The sequence below is a fragment of the Podarcis pityusensis genome, assembly GCF_964106645.2.
Source record: "Podarcis pityusensis genome assembly, chromosome: 3".
NCBI lineage: Eukaryota > Metazoa > Chordata > Lepidosauria > Squamata > Lacertidae > Podarcis > Podarcis pityusensis.
In genome coordinates, this window is record NC_138026.1 from 109,399,568 (window position 1) to 109,427,037 (window position 27,470).

Here is a 27,470-nt window from a genome sequence, read left to right on the forward strand (position 1 = left end):
ATCCAAGCAGGCAAATAAAACGGGAGCCACCAGCAAAGACCTATTAATGGAAGATTCCTTCCAGTACGTAGAATGACACCCCAAGCCTACAATGACCGAATCTCATGCTCAAAGAAATAAAGGATCACATCCAGCTATGACCAGGAGCTTGTCATTTGGTGACAACGCAGAATTCGGCCTTCTCCTTAATAGCATCCACCCCGAGCAATTCCCTCAAATTGCCTTGGGCAATTTGAAAGACGCAATCAGCAATGGCTTTTAAATGCTCCTCAAAAATTTGTCAACACAAGAAATACAAGACAAACTAGAAGACACCCAAATGCCCTGGTTAACACAACACCAACTACATGCCCTCTTAAACAACCCAACAGTAAAATCAGAAGCAACTAGGCCCCTGACAACCTTCGAAAACCTCCTCCTAACAACAAAGGGAAACGGTAAAGGGACGGTATCCGCAATATACAAAATACTACTCCAAAATCCCGCAAATCCCCTAGACGCAATCAAAAAACAATGGGAGAATGACATAGGCTATGAGATTAACCCCACTCAATGGACCAGAATGTGGTCTAAACCCCCCTTTAAATCCATATCAACGAAAAGAAAAGAACTCACACTGAAACTCACCTACAGGTGGTACCTAACACCAAGCGCTAATACACCCAGGAACCTCACCAAAATGCTGGAGAGGGTGCACCTCCACAGGCACATACCTCCACATGTGGTGGGAGTGTCCCAAAATCCAACTATTCTGTACAACAGCCATACAAGAAATATGTAAAATAACTAAGCAAGTAATAGACATCACCCCAGAATTGGCCCTACTAAACATCTTCCAAGACAACAATGCCCATTTACACCACAAAGAACTCATAACCCACCTGCTCTCAGCAGCCAGAAACACCATAACCAGACACTGGAGAGACCTGTCAGGAGTAAGCATGGACCAATGGTACCAAATAGTACGGGAAACAGCCCTACTAGAAAAATTAACTAATAAACTGAAACTGACACGGGGACAAACAGAAGAAGACACCTTCACCCCGGTATGGCTCCCCTTTATCACATACACAGCCCAACAGGACAATGACAATAATCCACCAACAGCATACAAATCAATATGGCTAACCTGATCCAAAACACCCACCCACCTCACTCACACACGAAAACAAAGATCACCACAGCCAATCACAAGCAAACAATCACACCCTAGGCCAACCCCAACCTCTCTCACCACCAAAGGAACACAAGTGAACAACACAAGCAACGCTGACACCAAACTTTACATACATTAAACATAATAGAAACACCGCCACCCGACCCCACCCCCATCCATCTTCCCTCTCTCCACCCCCCTTTCTTTTTTCTTTTTTCTTTTTTCTTCTTCTCCCCCTAATGCCTCAACAAATGAAACGGATTTGTAAAAATGTTACATGAAAAAAAAAAAAAAAACGAGGCACTACACTTCTGTAAAACAAGAAAATCCTTAATAAAATATTTTTTAAAAATAATTTAAAAAATCTACCCAAGCTTTCGTGGCCTCTGACTCTTAATTTTTAATTTTGTTTTGTACGCTGCTCAGTTTTATCTGTGATATATTGTTTTGTTCTGTTTTTAATTATTTTAAAGGATATGTTACTCTTTTTGTTGCTTTTCTGTAAACTGCTTAGATATTTTTATATTAAGCGGTAAAAATGTTTATAATTAAAAAAATAAGTCATGAGAACAGTCGATCCACTGAAATCAGTGAACGTAAATCTATGGTTTCAAAGGGCTAACCCATTGTTTTCCACACAGAGCTCAATCTAGCTGTGTTCTACTTTTATTTAATACACAGTTTCCACTAGGGATGCACATTCTCTTAACCCAAAGTGCAATATGAAAGTGACACATTAATATTTCTTAATTCAGGTTTCTTAAATGTGAATTTAAATTCATCTGAATTAACTAATTAACTCATTTAACTGAATTAACCAAGTTAAAAACTTATTCTTTTTTAATTTCTTTTTCGTATTTATTTTAATTTGGAATTATTTTTGCTTGAATTTCATAGTTTGAAATATTATAAGCAGACTAATTAAACCATTGAAACTTTGACCCAGAAGCTCAGTTCAGATAAATTCAAATGGCATTATTATTATTATTATTTTCTCTCGGCACCCTTTTGCCCAATCTTTTTGAAACTTAGAAAATGTGATGCTCTTGTGGAGCATCCATTAAATTGCAACACGTACAAATGTCTTGCTGTGTGGGTGCAGAATACCAGAAATACAGGTGGCAAATTCAGCTTCATTTGCCACTGAATGTAATGTGAAGTTATATCCAGGGCCGTCTTAAGCATATCCGGCGCTGTGGTGCAAAGCTCCCTCTGGCGTCCCCCCCCCCCATTTCCCAGAGTTTTTTAGGGAGGACAGAGCTGCTGGCAGGGCTGGAGGAGGTGGGCAGAAGCTGGAGGGTAGCTCCTCCGGCGGGGAAGAGGCAGCGGCTGGATGCGGTGCCTCCCAGCTCAGTTGGGCACTTTGTGCCACGGTGGCCACAGCAGACGGAGGCTCCAGCGAGGGCATGGTGGAGGCAGGTGAGGGCGGCGAGCTGATGCCGGAAGGCGCTACATCCAGCCTCTGCCTCTTCCCTGGCGCCCTCCAGAACTTGGCCCCCGGGCGTCCTGCACCACTAGCCTCTATGGATAAGACGCCCCTGGTTTTATCACCCCATTTTAATTACTTTTCGGTGGAGATGCCGTTACCAATCTTCCTTATATTTGAAAAGTATGGTGCCCCTACTGTCTAGAACCCGTGTCATTCATATTTGAAATGCCAACATTATAGAAGGCAGGGTGGGTCTCCTGCTGAAAAAAACTCCACTGATTTCCGGGGGGGGGGGTCCTAAAGAGGAATGAATCACTTCCAAAGTAACTAAATATGAATGAAATAATTATGAAAGACAGAGGGGATATGCAGCTGAAAGGAAATTATGGTTTACCCTCCTCCAGGGTTGTAGCCATTATGACTGTATGAATGTTACTGGGATGCAGGGTTGATAAATGTGGTGGAACTGGTTATACATTTAAGGTAACATGTAGGTTTACCTTTTACAGCATTCTATATTGCTTCTGCTGCTGCTATTACTACTACAATTATATGCTGCTTACTTGCCAAAATGGTTTCTAAGCAGTTTAGGAGCTGCAATTATATGCACACTGAGTTGGCAGAGAGCTTCCTGGAGCACAGTGAGGCTTATTTCTGAGTAAACGCGCATTGATGGCATGGATGGAACCCATACAAAATCGGTCCAATTGCCAAGGAAGTGTATTGTGCAAACAACACCGTCTTACCCGGAAACCGAATTCATGCAAACCAGGTACTAGCACAACAACAATTTCTGAGCACTTTGCGCTCAGAAGTGGGCGCATTTTCTCTTTCAACTGTTTTCAAGTGTGAGCTGCAAGAAGTCCTTCCTACAGGATGAAAAAGAGAATTGTTTGTTGCCAGTGCCGCTCCAGCAACCGAGAACCAAACAGTGAGCTAAGCTTGCCTGACTTTAGTTCTTTGCCCTCCATGTCAGGAAAACAACAGCATCTCAGCACAGAAAACACAAAACAACCAAGCTGTTAGGGAACTGGGGGTGGGGGGGGTGGTCAACACTACAGCCAAATGTTGTGTGACTAGGCACTGATGAAAACACCTCCGGGGAGCTGAAGTTTGGTTGTTGTTTTTTAATTAAACTGAATGCTGAAGCAGCTCAGAAGCATTTCTGACTGATATAGGAAGAAGCAATGGAGACAGACGTAGACCAACACTTCCGTATTTCAATAGTGACCATCCATCTCAGCTGTTGGTACTTGAGGTCCTCTACCTGTTCATTAATGTTTGCTCAGAACATCACATTCTTGCCTCATAAAAGCAGCAGTGTTTAAAATGGCTTTGTCATTCCCAACCCCATGGAAGGAAATCGGTATCAAATAACTCAAGCCTATTCCCCCCAGACCTCTGACAGGTAATTAATAATCTACTGGGTATAGACTGACTCTTATGGGTGTAATGTCAGAACTCAGTGGTGTTGCATATGCCTTCCATGCAGAAGGTCTTAAAAGTGCTAAAATGACAGGGGCAGGTGTGAAAGAGAACAATTCCTTATTTTGGTTGAGCATGATTTGGCTAACACAGAGAATCATCAGAGGTGTGCAGCTTGTCAGAAGCAGAGCTGGGGGGAAACCTCTGCTTGAGACCATGGTGATCTACTGCCAGTTGGAACATCTGGGGGCCCTCCAGATGTTGCCAAACTCCAACTCCCTTCAGCTCCAGCTAGCAAGGCCAATAGTTGGGGGTGACCAGAGCTGGTGTCCAACAAGATCAGGAGGGTTTCAGACTTACACCTGTGGAAGAGTTAATGCTAGGCTAGGCTGTTCCAACTCAGTATCAGGCAACTTCTTTCATGTCTGTACTCTTCTCAAACAACAGAAGACAACTTCATTTCACCAAGTTGTAGAATTGTAGAATTCTAAGAATTGGAAGGGACCCCAGAGGCCATCTAGTTGAAACCAACTACAATGCAGAAATCTCAAGTAAACCATCCATGAGGGATGGCTATCCAACCTCCAAAGAAGGACAGTCCACCACCTTCCAAGGGAGTCCATTCTATTGTAGAACGGCTCTTACCATCATTAAGGTGTTTAGCTGGAATCTCCTTTCTTGTTACTTGAAGCCATTGCTTTGGGTTCTACCCTCTAAAGCATGAGAAAACAAGCTTGCTCCATCTTCCATGTGACAACCCTTTGAAGATAGCTATCATATATCCTCTCAGTCTCCCCTTCTCCAGGCTAAAGCACATCCAACTCCCTCAACGTTTCCTCATCAGGCTTCGTTTCCAGACCCTTGATAATCTTGGTCGCTCTCCTCAGCACATGTTCCAGCTTGTCGATATCCTTTGTACTATTTTTAAACCCATTTTAGCTACTTTTTTTATGATGCAACTGTAAATCACCTTGAGACATATAAGTGATTCATTAATCATCATCATCTCAACTGGAACAAAAGAGTGTTGGCCTAGGAGGCCTTGAATGTATCTGAATAAAGAAGAATGATAGGAATCCTGTTTAATATTTTAAGCGTATGCTATCTTGGGAGGATTCACCCTTTAAGGTAGGAATTAAAACATTTTCTACACAATAAAAAAATGAAATTGTATTTAGTGCACTTGTGTGCATTATCCTAGGCTGGATCAACAGAAATTTAGTGTCCAGACCAAAGGAAGTAATAGTACCACTGCCTTTGGCCTTGGTCAGACCTCACCTGCAGTCCTGTGTCCAGTTCTGGGTACCACAATTTAAGAAGGATATTGAGAAGCTGAAAGGTGCGCAGGGGAGGGCAACCAAGGTGATGAAGAGTCTGGAATGCAAGCCTTATGAGGAACTGTTTAGGGAGTTGAGTAAAAGGTGATATGAAAGCCATTTTCAAATATCTAAAGGGCTGCTACATGGAAGATGGATCAAGCTTGTTTTCTGCTGCTCTGGAGGGTAGGGCCCAAACCAGTAGATTCAATTAACAAGAGCCAAGATTCTGACTAAACATTAGGAAGAACCTTTAGATGGTAACAGATGTTTCACAGTGGAATGGACTACATTGGAAGGTAATGGATTCTCCTTCACTGGAGGTTTTTAATCAGAAGCTGGATGGCCATCTGTCAGGGATTCTCCAGCTGCAATCCCTGCATTGCAGGGAGTTGGACCAGATAATCCCTGTGATCCCTTCCAACTCTTCATTTCTATGATTCTATGTCTAATTTTGCATTTTGCCACACTGCATGTTTTAGTTTTGTGGCCATGCATTATTCATTGTGGCTTCAGAGTAGATGTAGAGGCTTGGACCTTTCTGTCACTTCCTATTTCTCCATATAAACTATTAAAACAGCACCATTTTGCCAAGGTGCTAAAGAACTCACTATTAGTACAGTCACATTCATTTGCCTTTGTAATATTCACTTACTTGTTATATAATTGTATTTAAATACATTTATACAACAATCCTAAGGATTTCTATTCCAGTAAACTCAGTAGACACTAACTCCCTAGTAAGCACACACACAATTGCAGCCAAATTCTATTGTATCATAAATATTTAATCTAATAAATATATGACGATGAATGTCAGGAATTTGACAAATACTGGAAAGCCTTAATACAAGAGTTTCTTGAAAGTGTTCATTTGGATGTGAAATGTTAGAACTTTTGGACACGTCCTTCTCGTTTCCTATAACCCTTAAGATCCAATGCTAAAGGGCAAACATTCTCAGATTTTGGAGATGAGCACTATCTATTCAGAGAGAATGATGGTATCTGTTGTCTAGCAACCTCTGTGTCACAGACTGGCTGCATGCAGAAGAGTGGTGGGAGTCGCTAGCTGGGGAATCTCCCAAGGAATGAAGGCTTGAAGCCAGGGGATTGGTGGTGGGATAATAGTGAGTGGGCAAAGGGAGAGGAGGAAGCAAACTGGGAGGAGGAGGAGGCATTGAAAGCTGAAGAAGCAACAGGGTTTAGTGAGCAGAAAGAGATTGTGGCAGATAGCAGTCCAGAAACAAAGGCAGAAGCAGAGGCTGGAGTGGAATGGGGCCAAGAGGCAGAGATGAGGCTGTCTGCTGAAGAAGCCAGGAAGTCTACCCCTCCTGCTGTGACTGGCTCCCTGGGTCTTCCAGAACCAGAAGAAGTGTGAAGAGGGTCCTCCCTCTTCATACTTCTTCTGGTATGACAGACTAGGCAAAGAAGTCTTAGGTTGCTTGAGAAGGACCCGGGGGGGGGGGAGGAGACTTAGGGAGCTGTGGGAAGGAAGGGGGCCTTCAGACCTCTCAACTGCTTCATTGGGAAGAGTTGCTGTGTTCACTAGGCCTAAGCTGTTAAGCTTCATTGAAACACTGACACCTCATGAGTTATTCTTGAACTGCTCCTGACTCCCGCCTTGACAATCTGGAGGCCCATCACTGGTCTACACTAACTAGCAGCAGATCTCTGTGGTTTCAGGCAGGGATATTCTTCCAGCCCCACCTGGAGATGCCATGGATTGAACCTGGAAGATTTTGCATGCGAAGGAGTATTATTCCATTAAGCCACAACATTTTGTATCTGGCATGAAAGTCTAGGTCATGGGTAGGCAAACTAAGGCCTGTGGGCTGGATCTGGCCCAATCGCCTTCTAAATCCAGCCCACGGACAGTCCAGGAATCAGCTTGTTTTTACATGAGTAGAATGTGTCCTTTTATTTAAAATGCATCTCTGGGTTATTTGTGGGGCCTGCCTGGTGTTTTTACATGAGTAGAATTTGTGCTTTTATTTAAAATGCAACTCTGGGTTATTTGTGGGGCATAGGAATTCGTTCATTCCCCCCCCCAAAAAAAAATATAGTCTGGCCCCACACAAGGTCCAAGGGACAGTGGATCGGCCCCCTGCTGAAAAAGTTTGCTGATCCCATGTCTACATGCATGCCAGTCACAACAAGACAAGAGTGTGCAGGGATTGATGGCTGCCGCTCTATGCCACTTGCCAGACGAAGGATTTTATTTCCACTACCATTGAAAATTACCTCATGAGGTATGTGGGTGCAGAACCCTCATAAGGCTGCTTTATATTTTTACATTAACACCCACTGCTCTTGATCAGTTTATGATGTGATGATCGTCGAAATGAAATCTGTGTCTGGCAAGTGCCAGGAAAATCTAATTCAAGAACCATCTAAAAGCTTTGGCTTCTGCATCTAAATATTACCAAGAAAAGGGAAATTCCCATGAAGCCATGCTCAGTTACCATGGTAACCTCGCACAGGAGCACAAAAGGCTTCTTTTCTATGCAATGCCATTTTTCCTGAAATCCATCAGCCCAGATGTGGCAGCGTCATTTGGGTCTGCCGTGACACCACGACGCCTCAGAGATGTTAAAACAGAACTAATGCCGCATTTAATATGAGATGAAGAAATCAACTTATTCTATGCAAATTCTGCTTCCTAAAAAAGTGCATTTAATCAGTAATGACGGCTAATTGTAAATTTAGCAGGATGAAGAGTTACAACAATGCATGCTATGCCCACTACGTGTTTTGAATTTTTGTCCTAATTTTTGACACATTCTCTGACCTTTAAAGGGAGCCTGATCAAAGTAGTATTATTGTAGCCTCAGCAAACCCTTTGGTAACAAATCCCACTGGACTAATAAAGAATAAAAACTGCACTAATAAATGATTATCCTGCAATCGCAATTATCTCAAGGGGCTGCAAGAAGAAAGCTGGTATAATCAGGAGAGCACCTCATTAACAATTCTCCAGGCAAACCCTTTCTAAATAAAATAGAATTTATTATGTTGGGACCCTGTCAGATGGTAAGGTTACCATGCAATTTACATTGAGTGGTCTGGATTAATTTGATTCATGTTCTTTTTCTTCAGGGTTTTCTAATTGTGAATGTATACGATTATTCATCTCCTTTTATCAATACATATATTTTCCCTTCTTTCCTAATGAGAAAATATTAAAGTAATGGTATAAAATTTCTGATAGACAGGTAGATAGAAGCATGAAAATGTTCTTTCTGAAATGCAAACTCCCCCCCCCCCACAGCCTGCCCAATGTCTTTCATCTTGAAATAAATATTCAGGAGAAGACATCTAAGAGAATTGCAAAGCACATGACACAAAATGTTAACAGATGATAATGAACTGTAAATTGTGTGTGATTTTTAATTTTTAAAGTATTTTTTAAAATTAAAAAATCACTATTTTTTCACATTCTTTTAAAAGCTGTTCCGTCCTTCTGTTCCAGATGTCTTAATTTGATGGTGTTATAGATTGGGGGAAACCCCGTCTAAACCCTAGAAATTAATAAATGTTGGGGTTTGATTATCTGGAGTACTGAAGGGAAGACTGCAGGCCAGTGGAAGAATACAGGCTAAGCTTCCAAGCTAGGTCTCACCTGGGATAGAGGCATTAACATGACAAAAGGTGTTGATGGCCCATCTAAAAGGAATCCTTTTGTCTGGGGAAATAAGTTGCCAAGGTGGTTGTGGTGGTGTTAGTGAAGTTAGAGAAAGGAAAAGAATGTTTTAGCAAGGTGTGCTGGGAAGAAGAAGGTGAATAATAATAATAATAATAATAATAATAATAATAATAATAATAATTTATTTATACCCCGCCCATTTGGCTGGGTTTCCCCAGCCACTCTGGATGGCTTCCAACAAAACACTAAAATACAATAACCTATTAAACATTAAAAGCTTCCCTAAACAGGGCTGCCTTTAGATGTCTTCTAAAAGTTTGGTAATTATTTTTCTCTTTGAGGGAGGGCGTTCCACAGGGCAGGTGCCACTACCGAGAAGGCCCTCTGCCTGGTTCCCTGTAACTTGGCTTCTTGCAGTGAGGGGACCGCCAGAAGGCCCTCGGCACTGGACCTCAGTGTCCGGGCAGAACGATGGGGGTGGAGATGCTCCTTCAGGTATACAGGACCGAGGCTGTTTAGGGCTTTAAAGGTCACCAACACCACATCACCAACACTTTGAATTGTGCTCGGAAACGTACTGGGAGAACAAAGGTAGATCCACCTTGGGCAGTCTGGCTGGGAGAGATGCCTTTGACTCCAGGGCTGCATTGATGTGGGGGTCAATCCCCTCTTGAAATGACGACGCTGTGAGATCTGGACTCCATCCAGGCAGACTGAAGGTGTAAATATGTGAATCAATCATATTTCTTGAAGCTACGGCAATCTCAGCTGCGTCTTTAGTTCTCCAAATGAGCACAAACCCTGGGTGAGCGCCTGGAGCCCCCAGGAATCTTGCTACTGCTCGGCAGAGAGTGGAGGTGGCGCCCAACTATTGTAACACCATGTTCAAAATGTGTGACTGTGTCTGTGAGTGACTGAACCCTAAGGCTCAAATGTCCACATGGGGTGACAAGCACTTGATCTTCTGCAGTTACAAAGGTTTTTGTTTTGTTTTTTAATATGCATACAATTACAAAGCTGTTTAGTCACTACCATGTTATATTCTATAATGTTCCAAATGTGAATGGGGAAATACCTATGTACTTCTTTTCACGGAAGAGAAGGGGAAACCTCTGTACGCACAGGAACTTAAACCTGCCATGATTGTCCTACAGAATGCAAGCAAGAAAAAAAAGGATTTATCTATTTATGTTTACTTTATGCACTTTCATGTGAGTGTCGATTGGATTTCGAAATCGGAGATCACTCTTGCTTGAGAGCCAGGCTTCCTAGCCAAAGACAGTCCTCAAATTGTCTTGCTTTAGGTGTTGTGTGTTGGCCAATGGTGTCCCTCATATAGCAATTCTGCTGGTGCCTGCCTGCTCCTGGAATTCTCTATGGTATCCAAGAGAATCCCACAAAACAAGGAGAATAGGGATTTGGCAACCACTGGCCATATTTGTGAAACTTCCAGGCTTGATTACTATGATGAACTTTATGTAAGGCTTTATCTGTATACAGTGGAACCTCGGGTTACGTATCGTCCTCCTTATGAACGTTTTGGGTAACAAGCTCCACTAACCTGGAAGTAGGTGTTCCTGGTAGCAAACTTTGCCCTGGGATGTGCGCGGAAGTCGTGCGCTGGAAGCAGAGGCAGCAGGAGGCCCCATTAGTGAAAGTGCGCCTCAGGTTAAGAGTGGTTTCGGGTTAAGAACGGACTTCTGGAACGAATTAAGTTTGTAACTGGAGGTACCACTGTACTTGAAAAGCATATGGAAGCTTGAGCTGGTGCTATATCTGGCAGTCCCATATCTTGTATGATGCTACCATATAACTCCTGTTTTGAAGAATAGGCATCAGCTCCCACACAGATTCCATACATGATTCAATGTACCATTTAAAAAACCCGCAGAGTTCTAAATGTCCTGGGTACAGAACTTCAGTGGATTATATTTTCCTGAGTTGGAAGAGTACCTGTTTGAAGTGGCAACCCACTTCAAAGAATGGTGAGAGTGCAGGTCCATGACGTTAATAGCTCATTGCTCTGAAATTCTCCCAGGGCACTCAGTTCTCATCTCTACTGTCTTTGGGAATCAACTCAAAACTGATTTCTTAAGACAGAGTGCACTTTTTGTTTGTTTGTTATATGTTTTGATTTGTATAGACTTGGCATCAATATTTCACCTAAAGAGAAATTCAGAGTAAATAGGAGGAGGAAGGATGGCTCTCCCTCAGGCGGGTCATGTGAAGCATTCTGAATTCAAGGAGCTAGAAAAGTTTTGAGAATGCTAACAAAATTCCAACCTTTCCAATATACAGCATTGTTTCATATTTTATGTATTTTGGTTTCGTGTTGCGAGCTGACTTAATTTCTTGAAGATTAATGTGCGATAAATATTTTATCTTAAGCTGTAACTCAATCAAGAAGTGAAATCATGGTTTATGCATCCGCTCATAATGTTTATAAAGTCTAAGGTTGCAATCTTGTGCGCACAATTTACTTGAACACAATAGGACTCACATCTGAGTAAACATGCACCCCACCCATTTAATATATTCTTGTGTGGGCCCTACTCAAGATCAACTTCGACGATCTCCGATGCCCCTGTGGTTAATGAAGACACATCAGTGTGGGAAGTGTTTAATCACTTCTGAATGCTAGAACAAGGGGCATGAGCCACAGGTACTTCTCATCATGCAGTCATAAAATAAAGGTGTTGAGAGGGAGGGTGGGGACTGAGGGAGTTGAGATTAGCTGAAGAGGTGGCTGCAGGAAAAGCCTCATCATACTTGGTGTTTTCAAAAGGCTGACCATTAGGCACGGGAATGCAAGGATGAGGGTGGATCCCTTTGCCTCATTACTGCAGATGATCCAATTGTTGACAGGTTAATTAACTGGCTAGCAGCCTCAATTCTTAGAGAGCCCAAGAAAGATCACTGGGGTGGTGGGGAAAAACAGTAATATTACCTGTGTTAATTTTGTACTGGGGCTCTAAAAGGTAGGAGAAGCCCATAGGAGGGCCATGTGATAACCTGAGGTGAGGTGAGAACAAAGCGCTCACCAGGTCTACTCTGAAGCAAGAGTAGCCTGGCATCCTGGGGAACATCAAGGGAGGGGGGGTTAGAGGGAAGACAAACCACACTCTAAAGATTTTCCTATTCTACGATATACCCTATGCTCTGTGCATGCATTTAGGCCACTAGCTACATACAATAGCAATTCAAACTGAAAGACAGCAAGAAAAAGAGAAAGGAGGCCACAGAGTTTGCCTCTGAAGGTTACCCGGTGAATAAAAAGGCCCTGTGGGTCCGTGCCGTAGGAGTCCAGATTTACCGAGCCAAAAATCAAGGTTCACATTACTCTTGCATCTGTCAAATGCATTAGTGCATATATGTGTTAGATACTAGGCAACGTGAATCGTCTGTATTTTGACTGTCAGCAATTGCTTTCCCTTTTAAGCACCAGGCTGGTTAGTTATGTAAATAAGTGAAACACCCACACAAACCCTGTGTAAGGCAGATGCTGCAAATCTAGGCACTTTGCCAAAATCAGGTACCACCTTATTGCTGAATGTAAACAAACAGCAGAATCAAACACATGTGGACACTATGGAGTCTCTAGACATGACAAAGATGGCTTCTTGTTTCTAAAGTACCATATTTTACCATGTATAAGTCTAGGTTTCCCCCCTAAAAAATAATGTCAGAAATTAGGGGGCATCTTATACACGGGGCCATCTCCCCCCATTTTCTTAAATCTGAGCCCCCCAAAATAGGGGGCGTCTTATACATGGGGGCGTCTTATACATTGGAAAATATGGTATACTACAGAAAAGACGTATTTTCGGAATCTATAATGTGCTGATGCTGTTGGACTTGAATCTGCCCATAAAAGAAATGTAATGTGGATCTATAATTTAGAGGTGGATAAATCAAACATTGCATCAGTAGCATCTCCCTTGGATTTGACACACTACTAATATGGACATGCCATAATGTTTCCCTTTGGAATCTCAAACCCACTGTTTTATTTCTTTTAGCAAGTTGTCATGTTCTAGGGCAGGCTTCCTCAACCTCGGCCCTCCAGATGTTTTTGGCCTACAACTCCCATGATCCCTAGCTAGAAGGACCAGTGGTCAGGGATGCTGAGAAAGCCTATTCTAGGGTCATGCCTCTATGCTTGCAGGTCCTTTAAAGGTATTTAAAAAAACAACAACAACTCTCTAGTGTTTAATGTAACTACTGTTTGGGCTACTGCTGCTGATTTGAATCCATTTTATTATTATTAATTATGCCTATTATTTATGTTACCTGTCTTGTACTTAGAATAATTTAAAGAAATAAAGAATTTAAAAAGGAAAGCTCATGATTGCTTTGGGACCCACCAGCTGCAGTCATAAATGACTGCATACAAAAACAAAAAAACCACCATGGTAAAATGTATTATGGGAGGGAGCAGTTGACCTCTTGAACACTTAATGGAATCCGGTTTTAATCCGTGTTAGTGATTGCTCTTTTCACAGGGGTGCCAACTTGAATAAAATATTGGGGAGCCCCAGGTAAGTCCTGCCTGTATAATCGACCACATGGTATGGCACACACAATTTGAATGGCAATGCCCATAAACATGGGAGGGGGCCCCCCTCAAATATTTTATGGGGGGGTGAAGGGAGGGGTGGAGAGTGGAATTTGCTGTGAGTTACCCTGTGCTCCCCATGGGAAGAAGTCTAGGAATGATTCTAAAAACATACTACTGACTTTCATGCATTGACTTTGTCTGAACAGAAGCTAAAATGTAGCACACAGGGTCCTTAATCACAATCTGAGAACCTGCAAAATGTGCTGATATTAACTGTGGTTGGGAAGTCTCAGGCAATTAAATCAACATTCCTTCTCCTCTTGCAACACCCTTTTTAACTAATGGAGGGGTTTCTCTCAAAATGATGTGGGAAGGATAGAAAGTACCATAAACCTAGATCCCCAGTCACAGCCTTTATTAGAGAATAAGCATCTTTTGATAAAAGTAATTTTCCAAATGGAGCCAGAGAGGTAATTTCATCTCCATCTGGATCCGACTCAAAAAATACGTGCAACACAACAGGGCAGTTTAAATTTGCATAATCATATGTGTGGGACAATTAAACTATTTAATATCTGTGCATTAACTTTGATGAAGAAATTATTCCTAATGCTTTTATAGATGTGTCAAATAACAATTCAAAAGTCTGTGAGGCACGCATCTTTCAAAAAGAGTGCGATAATTTTATTACACTCTACTACTACCCACAGTTTATTTGGACACAAAAAGGAAGGCAGAGAACGGGGGCTGTGGAAGTGCAATGGAGATCTTGTGCAGCTGCCATTTGTGTCAGTGGGCTTTGCACAGGAAACATCCATAGTGGATGTTGCCCACTATGACAAAATCAATAATCTGGTAATCCAGGCATTTAGTTTTAGAAGACAGATTAGGGGTGGGTGGAGAAATTCAACATTGTTTCAGAGAAGGAATACCTTATGAGCTGCCAGTTGTTGGAAATCACAGGAGAGGACAAGCTCTTTTTCTAGATCCTGCTTGCAGGTTGCCCAAAGACACCTTGCTAGCCACGGTGAGAACAGGATCCTGGATTAGATGGGCCATTGGCCTGATCCAGCAGACTCTTTTTATGTTCTTTTGAATATGAGAAGCCCTCTCTATTACTTCCGCAGCTGTTCCTACCTCACCAAAAGCGACAATACATATTATCGGGAGATTTAGCGTATTTTTCGCTCAATAAGACACACTTTTTCCCTCCTAAAAAGTAAGGGGAAATGTCTGTAAGTCTAATGAAGCGGATGCCATGGAGGAGTGACGGACAGGAGCCATGGCTCCCCTTCCTTCCCTCCTCCATGACTAGCTTTAAAGCAAGCAAAGGGAGAGCCACTTACACGCATTTAAGCGGCTCTTGCTCTGCTTGCTTTACAGTGAGGCAGGAGGAGAAACGGCCGGCAGCCCCTTCCGCGCCTCCTCCCAGCTGACAGGAGAGCCGCTAACACGGCTTCTGTCCTAGTGTCTCCTCCTACACTTTTTGCTCCGGTTCCGGCGTTACCTCGGAGGTGAGGCCAGGCAGCTGCCCACCACAGGCACAAACAAATATGAGCTCTGCCTCTCTCTCTCTTCCTTCCTTCCTTCCTTCCTTCCTTCCTTCCCTCCCTCCCTCCCTCCCTCCCTCTTTCAACTTGAATAAAATATTGGGGGGGGCAGGTAAGCCCCACCTCACATACTGTAATCCAGCCTTTCTCAACCTGTGGGTCCCCAGATGTTGTTGAACTACAACTCCCATCGCCCCTATGTTTATTAAATAGTTTAGTACAACATTTGATTCAGAATATTTTTTTCCTTGTTTTCCTCCTCTAAAAACTAGGTGCGTCTTATGGTCGGGTGCGTCATATACAGCGAAAACTACGGTACCTGTGAAACTGATATGTAATTTTCTAAAGGATAGGATTTTTGGAATGGTTTGCTTGCATGTAGAGCAGAGGGGGAAGGGTGGGGAGATGGAGGGGGTCTTTCAATTTGACAGATAGGTCTACCTTTTAATCATTTTGTGGGGTGAGTCATTGAACTAAGCACATTAGTTGTCATTCTCCTCTGAGTTTTAGCTCTGGGAGCAGGGCATGAGTGATGGAATTAGACTATTGAGATGGCCTTCCCCTCCCCCCCCAAAAAAAAACCCAAAGAGGGAATATGATTTGCATTTCCCCACCAAAATAAGAGACACCATGATGACTCTGTATTACCTGTAGCGTCAGTGGCAGTATGTCTTTGAATATCATTTGCTGACAGTGAAGGCTGATCCATTGGGGCAACTGGGGCACTGCCTCAGAGACCTCCATTTGCTGGCCTTCTTACAACCAGGCAAAGGGGGGCTTTGCCTTTCATTGGTTCTGGCTCCACAAACTGTTATCCTCCCTCCCTCCTAGTCTCAATGAGCACCAGCCACTGCTGTTTGCTGGGAATTACAGGCAGAAGCACTCATGTCCTGGTTGAGCCTTCTTCCCATAGGCATCTGATTGGCCATTACTGGAAACAGGATGGTAGGCTAGTTAGGCGTTTGGCTTGATCCAGAATGGCTGTTCTTATGACAAAAGAAGAGAGAAAGAAGGGACAAAAATAGGAATAATAATGGAGCTGAATCAACTACAGACCCTCCAAGTGTCCCTATTTTCCAGGAACGACCCTGATCTAGAGAAGCCATCCCAGTTTCTGATTTGATCCCAAAATGTCCCATTTTTCCTTAGGCTGCTCCTATTTTCATTGGAGAAATGTTGGAGGGTATGGAGTTATCTGACCCCTGAGCCATCTGAGGGCAATCTTGAACAGGGAAGTTTTTTATATATGTTTTTATATATGTTGGAAGCTGCCCAGAGTGGCTGGGGCAACCCAGTAAGATGTGTGTGATATAAATAGTAAAATTATCATCATGGAATGGGACGTCCCTGTTTTCATAAGAGAAATGTTGGAGGGTATGCAACTAACATGTTGATAAATAACTCTTTTCCCCCCACATACTTTTTGAAAACCAAAACTAATGGTTTACTGTCAGAAAGCACAGCTTTTTGGAAGGAATAGCAGATGCAAAAAAAAAAAAAAAAAAGAGGTGACCAATGGGATTTGAGTTTGGCAATAAGTTGAGCTCTGCAATAATGCAAAGGAGGGGGACAAGAAAGATACAGTAAAAAGGAGCTGGAGTATGAAGATATGTATAAGGTAGAGTATAAATTGAATCTTAGGTGGAAATAGAAGCCAATGTAAAGCAGAAAGAAGAGCAGAAATGTGGAGGTGCAGAATTTAAAATAGAGGGAATTGTCTGTGGATGAGACATCAGGCCAGATAGAAGAGTACTACAACAATCAAGTCTAGACAATGTAAGAGAATTGAACAGTGTTCTTGTGATAGCAATCAAAAGAAAAGAATTCATCTTTGAGATGTCTTAAAAGTAGAAATAACAAGATTTAGCAGTGGAAGAAATAAAAGGATGAAAAGGTTTTTCTTTTTCTTTTTAAAAAAACCTTTATAATTATGAAGTGCCAAAAATTAAATAAATACAGAAGCAAAAAAGGCAGAGAAAAGGAGGGAACCTAAGCAGAACTCTGAGGACAAATCAAAAGTTCATTTCAGGTGGATGGGTTGTTGATGTTTTTAAGGGTACATCTTGGAAAAGACAGCTGTAAATTGGGAGTGGTATTAGCTGAAGAGGATGAAGACAAATATGGGGTAGAAAGAAAACGGGACATCAACATAACATTGGAAAATATTTTATTTTATTTATTTTATTTTATTTTTATTTATTAAATTTGTCAGTCACTTTATCTTGCCCAAGGCAACCCAAAACGACTCACAACCCAACAAAATTCATGTTAATAAATAAGTGAGGCCATTTATTTTAAATAAATAAATTGAAAAGGGATCCCAGAAGAGAAGACTTTGGAATGCCAACAGAAAGAGGGAGGGGGGAATTAACAGGATTTTTGAAAGGAAAAGTAAGTATTGGGATGGTAATAATTCTTATCACTTAATGTTTTTATTGTGGTTTGTAGTTCAGCAAACTGTTATGAAGTTGTCATGGCTTTCGGCTAGAACAATAAACTTATTGGTGATTAAATGATGATAAGAACAGAATGAATGATGACCAAGATAACCAAGCCACAAAAAGACTGTGAGAACTTTAGGTGGGAAGAGGGAAAATATCAATAGTGTGGGGAAAAACCCACAAAGATCCCAAAGAAATAAAACAGAAAAATCAGGTTGTGAAGAAAGAAAGCAGTTTCAATAGACTGATGTGACCAGCAAACGAATCGGAGGAGATAAAAAGAGGAATTTGAAGGAAGAAAAACCAGACACTGAAAAAGGACAAGGCATTCAAGACACACATATAAATAAAAACAGGAGAGGAGACAAATCAATAAATCAGAATGATCAAGAGAAGCTTTTTTTTAGGATAGAAAAGACAATAGTTGATTTATAGGTAGTATGGAGCAAGAAACTTTAAAGCTTACGACTGTCTCCAACTGCTCAGAGTAGACCCACGGAAATTAATGAACCCAGGATAGTCATGGCCATTAATTTAATCGGGTTTACTAAGAACAGAACTAGTACTGGATACAACATTTAGTTCTTACAAACAGCAAGAATATCATGATAAACCTGTTTCTGAGGACGGATTCAGGATTCATATAACTGAGTGCTACTACATACAAACTAAAAGCTTAGTGCGGAGAAAACTAGATGTCCAAAAAGAGGAATTTGTCAAGTCTAGCTTTCTCCAAGAACAGTACTAAGAATTGTGTGAATATATTCAGAACAAGGAAGCGCAAAAAAGTATGTTTTCATGTGTGTTTTAATGAACTAAAAATCTTCAAAACAAGGTGAGCATTTTTCAGTTCTGCCTACTTAACAGTAAGTGCTTACGGTACATTGACTTTTGCAACAGCTCCTTAAGGAGGTCATCACAATAGCCCTACTAAATTCACGGCAGACTCGAGATTTGAACTTCCTGGTTCTCAACACAGCCTGCAGCATCTTACAGCAAGCATGTATTGAATGTGCTATTCATAATGGCACAGATGGTTGTAGGATGTTCCTGACTGCATGGTGTGAATGGAACAAATCATGAAAGATTTCATGCACACAGACACATACACAATGCGTTTTTATAAAGTCTTCATGAGAATGTAGACCCATTTTAGCATGACTTTCTCATAATATACACATTTTCCCCTAATATAATTTATATTGCAAATTATTTTCACTGATACAGAAATTTGCGTGCACATTTTACCACTGGATGTGTATTTTTGCACACATTACTTGGCTGGAAGACTGTATGGCAAAATTCAGGGAATTTCAAAGGATGGCTCTGTTCCAGTTCACGTACTGTATTGCAAAGTGCCTTTAAACGCAAACGGAACTGGATTTCTCCCCTTCCCCATTTGCCAGTGAATGAGCAAGTGAAGAACATTTATGGTTTGGTTCAGTCCTTAGTCATCCCCTTTCATTGTAGGGAAGATGGCAATGACCCACACCAGAAGGGATCTAAGCTTTATTAGCATTTCCTTTTCTCTCTTGCATTTTCACTTCTGGGGCATCCAGGAGAAGAGAAGAGCCAGCTTCAATAGTTACATATTTATGGTGGGGGGAAATAATAATAGAAGCAGACAGAAAGGCGCAGTTCATGATAAAACTGTGAAATCCGTTTGCGCAAACCCCCAAAGAGAAGCCAAAGAAAAAAAATCAACTCTTTTAAAAATGAGCAGAGTTGTCATAGTATCTTGGGGTGAGAGGGAGAAATCTAAAAATTAATATATGGGCTCATTATCCTAGCCAGAAGCTTAAAAACATGTAGGGGGAGCAGAGAAAGAAAAGGTGAGGGAGACACCTTCAGTCCTTAAGAGATTATATATCTGTAAATTAATGGCAGAATAAGATATTTTCCCTCTGGAGTTCTAATTCAATTTGAAGTATCTGCAGAAAAAGAAAATCACTGAAAATCACTCATGCTTGGTAAAAAAAAAAAAAGCTGACAAGACGCTTACATGGGGAGGGGGAACGAACCCACAAACACCCTGGGACATGTCATTTATCATACCAGCAGAACACGCATCCCATATAGCAAGGAAAGGAGTTTCCAGATCAATTCAAAGCTCCAGGGGGAAGGACAGGATCCCGCTACAACCCAGTCTTAGGTGCTGAGAAAATATACACAGAGGAAGTAAAAAGAGATGGAAACAGCAAATGATCTTTGGGTAACATATGACTAAGGAACATTTAGAACTGTGTCAGGCACATAGCAAGACTTGAACGAGAAACGAATGTTCTTTCATAATTATCACTGCTGCCCTTTGCTACTACAGTGGTGCCTCGCAAGACGAAATTAATCCGTTCCGCGAGTCTCTTCGTCTTGCGGTTTTTTCGTCTTGCGAAGCACGGCTATTAACGGCTTAGCAGCTTTAAGAAAAAGGAAACAAACTCGCAAGAACTCGCAAGACCATAGGGAAATTCGTCTTGCGGAACGACTCAAAAAACAGAAAACTCTTTCGTCTAGCGAGTTTTTCGTCTTGCGAGGCATTCGTCTTGCGGGGCACCACTGTACTGTAATGCCAACTGCTTTGATATGAAAGCTGAGATAATACAGGCACTTGTATTTACCCACATCCTATTTGCTCAGTTTTATATTCACACAAACACACACACACACACACACACACACACACACACACACACACTGAGGCTCCCCAGAGTAACTCTGACTTGCATAGTAATGAAAACTACCTCAAGACTAGGGTTGCTTGGAGATCTTACTCATTCTGCATTTTTAAGAGAAGTGACCCAATTTGCAGTTCCTGGACAAATGCATGGGCAGAAACCAACTTGTCCTTTATTTTCCCCAATTATTTGAACATTGTTGTGTAGCCCTCACGTCACAATAAGTACCGTGATGTATATATAAATGTGTATTCCATGATAAATGTATACAAGACGTGTATTCTAGGGTAAAATGCATGCACAGATATGAACTTTGCGGGGAAAGGTGCTGAAAATAATGCACTTTTACATGGATTTCCCCCCAACAAAAATGCAGATTTAAATAATAATAATATAATAATAATTTATCATTTATACCCTGTCCATCTGGCTGGGTTTCCCCAGCCACCCAGGGGGCTCCCAACACAAGATTAAAAACACGATAAGACATTAAAAATTTAAAACTTTCTTAAATAGGGCTGCCTTCAAATATCTTCTAAAAGTTGAATAGTTTATTTCTTTGACATCTGATGGGAGGGCATTCCACAGGGCAGGCACCACTACCAAGAAGGCCCTCTGCCTGGTTCCCTGTAATCTCACTTCTGGCAGTGAGGGAACCGCCAGAAGGCCCTCAGAGCTGGACCTCACTGTCCAGGTTGAATGATGGGGGTGGAGAAGCTCCTTCAGGTATAAAGAAAGGGTTTATGAACGAACATACGCAAACTGGCCACAGAAACCTGGAAAGATGCATCCATACCTTCACAAGACATGCCGTGATACTTCAGGTTACAAGAAGGGAGATTCCGAATAAACACCAGGAAGGACTTTCTGATGGTAAGAGCTGTTTGACATTGGAACAGACTCCCTTGGAAGTTTGTGGATTCGCCTTCCTTGGAGGTTTTGAAGCAAAGGTTGGAAGGCCATCTGTCATGGATGCTTTAGTTGATTCCTGCACTGCAGGGGGGTTGGATTAGATGTCCCTCAGGGTCCCTTCCAACTCCACATTTCCATAATTCTATTGTCCAAATTCTGCCCACTGCAAAGAGCATATGATCCACATAGCCGTGGCTAATAGGCATTGGTTATTTGAAAAGCTTTGAAGCACATTTTTCTTATCCTAACTGTAGTTTCCTTCATGCATCTTCACATGATTTTTCAGTTATGACTATCACGGGTATCACTTCTTTTCTAGGAGAAAATCGTGGCCATAGCAGCTCCTGCAACACATTCACTACATTTTCATCACCAAAAAATGTGCAACTGGCGCCATAAGATTAGGCTTTTTGAATCAAATTCTCGCAGTCCTGCTGTGCAGGAACAGCTGTGGGGAGAAGTGGTTGGAAGTGCCTTGTCGAGGAGGTAAAGGTAGGGTTGACAGGCAGTGATAGTCTCTTCTTCGGGATCCCCTTAAAAATTGTCTTATATATCTTTTGTCAGAGTGGAAAGAAATATAGAGGGTAGTGTTCAACTGCATGTACCTATGTCTTCACAGTGGAAGGGAGTGTGGATCCAGAATTGGCCTCCACAGTCACTTATGGACACACCATTAAGATTTGTGTTCATGGAAGACAATCTTACTCAGCCATGAGTGATCGCCAAAGAAAGACTAGAAGGTACATACATGGTGTCAATGTTCAGAATGCTTAAGCTGCCATCTTCTGATTGAAAAGCAGTCACAGAGCCTTTCTTAGGAAGCATCCTCCTGCTGCTGGAAGATGGGATTGGGAAAGGAGTATTATAAGATGCTGATGAACTGTGAGGAAGCGAAGTCTGCCAGCTACACGTGTTTATCACCTGTCTCCGTTAAAATGTGTCAGATGTTAATTTAGTAAGTGCTGCAGGAAGAACTGAAAGATGACCTGCAAATTGGGCAGCGGAGGCAGGGAAGGGAGGGAGAAATTGGGCACGTGCCATTTCTATCTGCTCAAAGGAAATAAACGAAGAGGTATGTAAATGGTTTCTTTTAGCCCAGCATGGCTGACCAGCATTGAAGTAAGGCAACACCTTCGTGGATTTTTTCTAGTGAAAACAGGTGACCTCTGCCTATTGGCCCAGTATGCCAATCACCACTAGAGCAAGCCTAATCCCCATTCCTTCAATCTACAATGCGGCTTGTGGGCAGGATATTGCAGCACTACTATGGAAGCTTCAGCTGGTGCAGAATCCTGTGTATTAATTCCTGACAAGCCCAAACTTGGAAGAAAAGACTGAGTACACTATCTACTTCCTAAACAGCTGTTTTCCAGCCAGGAAACAGAGATCTCATATATCAAGGGACCATGTTTACTATGTAAGGACCACCCTGCTGAGAGCCTGAGGGAACTGCTCTTGTCTCTATCCACCTGGCCTAGATAAGACGGAGGCACTGTTAGTGAGTGATTCCCTAGATCAGATAGGGTGGAGATCACCTGCTATTGATGGGGTTACATTTCCTCTGAAGGAGCAGGTTCATAGCTTGGGGTTACTCCTGGATCTTTTGCTGTCGCTCGAGGCTCAGGTGCCCTCAGTGGCCAAGAGTGCCTTCCACCAGCTTTGGGTATGCCCTTATCTGGACAGGTGTAGCCTAACCACTGTTGTCTATGCTCTGGTAACTTCAAGGCTAGATTACTGCAATGTGTTATATGTAGGGCTGCCTCTGAAGGCAGTTTGGAAACTTCAGCTGGTGCAGAATTCAGTGGCTAGGTTGCTAACCAGAGGAAGACGGTTTGAGCATATTACACCAATCCTGGTCCGACTGCATTGGCTACCAATTGGTTTCTGGGTCCAATTCAAAGTGCTGGTTTTGACCTATAAAGCCTTAGACAGCTCAGGACTGCAATACCTCAAGGACTGCCTCTTTCCATATGAACCTACTCGGATCCTGAGATCATCTTCTTAGGCCCTTCTTTGTGTGCCTCCTCCTTGAGAGGTCCAGAAGGTGGCAACATGAGAACGGGCCTTTTCTGCAATGGCTCCCCACTGTGGAATGGTCTCCCCAGGGAAGTTCACCTGGCACCTTCATTACACACCTTTAGGCACCAGGCAGAAACATTCCTTTTTAATCAGGCCTTTGGATGATTTGATTGACATCCTATGCCCTTTTAAAATGTGGGTTTTTGGGGGAGGGGGGTTTGTTTGTTTTTATTTTGATTATATATTTTCTGGTTTTATATATTTTGTTGTTTTTATTTTGATTATATATTTTCTGGTTTTATATTTCGATTTTGTTCTGTGAACTGCCTTGAGACCTCTGGGTATAGGATGGTATATTATTAATAATAATAATAATAATAATAATAATAATAATAATATCAGAGTTATAATTAGCTCAGAGTCTGGGAGAGGAGCCTACCTAGCAGATCTTAACATACTGGAAGAGGGCCTTTATTAACACCACATTGACACTATCCAAAGAGAAGTTCCATCAAACTTAATTGCAGAGACTTTAAAAAAAAAAGTACTGTTAGGCAAACACTGTTTATGTTTGGCTGAATCACCCTGAAGTGTAATCACATAGGAGAAGGAGGGCAGAACCTTCCTCAGGCAACCTATTTCCACCTGAAAATACCACCCGCCCACCCAGCTGCTTTTATACCTTCATGATTCCAGACCCATGCTGGTGAAGTGAACACAGCTCCAGAACATAAAAGTCATTTGGGAAGGGAAATTTCATAGGGGAAAGTATTTGGAAGTGGAGAACTGCAGACCCCTTCTGTCCTTTCTCTAGCGCAAAGCATTTATTGCCAAGGATGCTGCTTGTTGGTGGGGGGGGGGGGGGCACTTGAAATGCAATGTGTAGCTTGACCTTCTGAAGAATAATAGAGTTGTAGAGTTAGAAGGGGCCCAGAGGGCCATCCATTCCAACCCTATGCAATGCAGAATCTCAGCTAAAGCATCCATGACAGATGGCCAGCCAGCTTCTGCTGGAAAACCTCCAAGGAAGGAGAGTCCACCACCTCCCGAGGGAGTTTGTTCCACTGCCAAACAGCATTTTCCATCAGAAAGTTCTTTCTGATGATTAATCAGAATCTCCTTTCTTGTAACCTGGGAGACCTCAGCCTCGTTTTCCCTTATCTGCTGTGGGAAAGGTTAGCTGCTGAGTGCTGGAATTTATATGAGAAAGGGTCCTGCTACATCAAACAAAAGGCCCATTGAGTTCAGCATCCTTTTTCTCAAAGTGGCCAGCCAAATGTCAATGGGGAACCCTACAAGGAGGACCTGAGTGAAGCAGCACTCTGCCCACTTGTGATCTCCAGCACACCACTTCTGACAGTGGAGACAGAATAAAACCACCATGGTTAGCAGCTAGCGAAAGCCTTAACCTCCTTGAATTTACCAGTCAGAACATTGGCTCCAGAACTCTAGTGACCAATGTGCCCCGTATGGTTCTCCATGAACTTCCCCCATGGCATTCTAACCTATGCATACACAACAGGATGTTCTCCTTTGGTAATCCTCATAGAACTCTAGCCCAATGGTTGCCATTAATCTGATTCTGAATTGATTTTAGAATGTATTTTAATTAATTGATTCTGATGTTATGTAAACTGTGTTACTTTTATTGCTGCTCTGAGCCTGGCTTTGGCTGGGGAGGACAGGATATAAATAATTTATTATTATTATTATTATTATTATTATTATTATTATTATTATTGTAACACAGTTATATTTCTGTGAAACTACCTGTCGTCATCATCATCATTATTATTATTGCTCGGGAAATGGAAGGGCTCCTTACTATCTCCTTTAGCTGGTAAGAGTATTAGGAAATATATTTTTAGATCTCTCTCTGGCCTGTTTTCCAGGGTTTTTTTGGTCTCAGGAGAATTACAGCTAGATACAAATGTTCAGGGCTTTTCTTTGTGTCTCACGGTGGGTAATTAGTTTGACATAGATAGGTGCGAAGATTTTATATGCCACACTTCATGAGGAAAGAGACGGCTGGGTTGGACAAGAAGACCTTCCTTGCTATATCTTTGGCTGAATTACATTCAGCGGGAAGGCTGAAAGAATAGTTGAGTGGACTGAGACAACCAGAGTTCCCATGTGCCTGCACCCGTGTTTATTTTTACAGTAATGTCAAACAGGTAGGCACCTACTGAAGTGAAGTTATTTGCTGAAGTCCAATGAAGAAGAAGAGTTAAAGTCTCCCACCCCATATAGTCCTGATGTGCACATTCTTTAAGACCACTGTAGTCATGCCCTGTTTGCTCCAGAGACCATTCAAGGAGGACAGAACATAATCAGTGAGGGGTGAATGGCCTGGGGAGCGAGCTTGAGGTTTCTGAACTTCCTCATCCCTGTATGACCGCAAGAGGCATATTGGGGCTGAATCTCAAACAGTAAATACCAAACAAGCAGTAAATACGAGCAAACAATTAAGACTCAAACAATATTGCTATCTTGTGTGCCCCCTTTTTTATAATAGAAGCTATTTTGTATAGCAGATGCAATTTTCCATGTAAACCATCTAGAACAGTGGTTCCCAATAAGCTAAGTCCTGCAGACCCCCTGTTTTCCAAAGGCCAAGCCATGAATCCCCTACTTTTGACAATTTAGATATCTGTGTGGCAGTTTTTGTTATGTGAATGGTGCCACAGACTCCCTGGGTAGGTTACCTAGCCCCCCTGGGGTCCACAGACCACCAATTGGGGACCACTGATTTAGAAGATGATGTTTATAGTACAGGAATAATTTTTAATATGGTAATTAGATGTCAGAGACTGGCAGGATGTTGACGAGTGTGCACTGGGGGAAGAGGAGCTGGAGTCTGACTCAGGAGAGGGGGGACAGTGGTTTGTGGAGACTTGTACCAGCCAGGAGGAAAGAGTCAGAGGCAGGGGAAGCTTCAGAGCTGAAGGGTGGAGCACAGGGTGGGTCAGAAGAAGAGGAGGAAGAGGCAAGTCAGGCAAGTGAAGGGCCAAGTTCTTCTCATGCAGCACTGTCTCCCAGAACCAGGATGGAATTGAAAAGGGCTGAGCAGAGGAAGTTTCCACCATGATGCTTTCTCTGGCTAGGTGCATGTAGCCTGTCAGTGAAAGATACCGGTGGAGAGGGAGTGGTGCAACTGTTCCATGGAGTGTGGACCTGGGAATAGCTGCCTAGTAGTTAGATTAGCGTATAGTCATACCTCGGTTTGCGAACATGATCCGTGCGGGAGGCACGTTCGCAACCTGCAGCGTTCGCAGCCTGAAGTGCCGCATCTGCGCACGCGCGTGACGTCATTTTGCGCTTCTGCGCATGTGCAAGCCCCGAAACCTGGAAGTAACCCATTCCGGTACTTCCGGGTTCGGCGCGGTTTGCAACCCAAAAAAGTGCAACCCACAGCGTTCGTAACCCGGCGTATGACTGTATGTGGATATCCAGAGGTGTAGAAGCAACTGTATTATATTTGGCAATAAATACTTAACTACCTGCCATGTACATTCCTTTGTTTGGGAAGCACCCTTGACAGTAGATCACTGAATGAAGACTAGGGAGAACCAGTTCAAATTCTCTCAGCCATGAAGATCATGGGGTGGGGGTGGGGGAGCCACATCCAGCTTCTCCCTTGCTTGGCCTGGAAATTTCCCCAGACTGTCCCCAGGCCACCCCCCCCCCCCCCCAGTCTTTACACCTCACACAATTTTTGCTTGGTTGGAATGCGCCCTTAAACTTTGCCTCTTGTGTGTCTGAATGGGGAGCAGAGTGTTCCTCTTAGAACTCCTGCTGTAACCTATTTCGCCGGATTGCTGTAACAGTAATTGGGATGGGGTAGAATCTTCAAATGTCCTTGAGCTTCTTGGATAATGGCTAGAATACAAATGTAAGCTTCTCAAAGTGGTTGTTTGGACACTTTGAGAACCTTTCAACTCTTGTTTTCCGTGCCTCCTTTCCTTACAAACTGATATTGTGTGCTGATTTTTGTGTGTGTGTCGTTTATTGTAATAATTAATAACAGAAGTTGATGATGCTATATGGTTCACAGAGGTGGAATTCCATGAAAACAGGCAAGGTGAGATCCTGGCTCACTGGATCGGATTGTGAGTAGCTGAATGCCTGAATGCTCTTTTTAACCAGTAGTCGTTGGTGCCATAGAAGATATCACCTTGCCTCTTCTGTATCTCTCATGCTGGAAATGTGAATTTTAAAAAAGCAAATCTTATTCTCATTCTGAGCGAACAGCAGAGATGACACACGTGCTAAAATGATTTATGTCCCTGGGCAGGAGGCTCCTAGACTTGGTAATTCTGAGGTAGGAAGTCAGAAGGGTTAGTAGAACT

General features: G+C 42.5%; 1 protein-coding gene across 29 annotated transcripts in view; it reads right to left on the reverse strand.

The window, feature by feature from the left end:
- Positions 1–27,470, reverse strand: part of NRXN1 (neurexin 1) — a 1,569,693-nt gene that overhangs the window by 830,694 nt on the left and 711,529 nt on the right. The window lies entirely within an intron of this gene.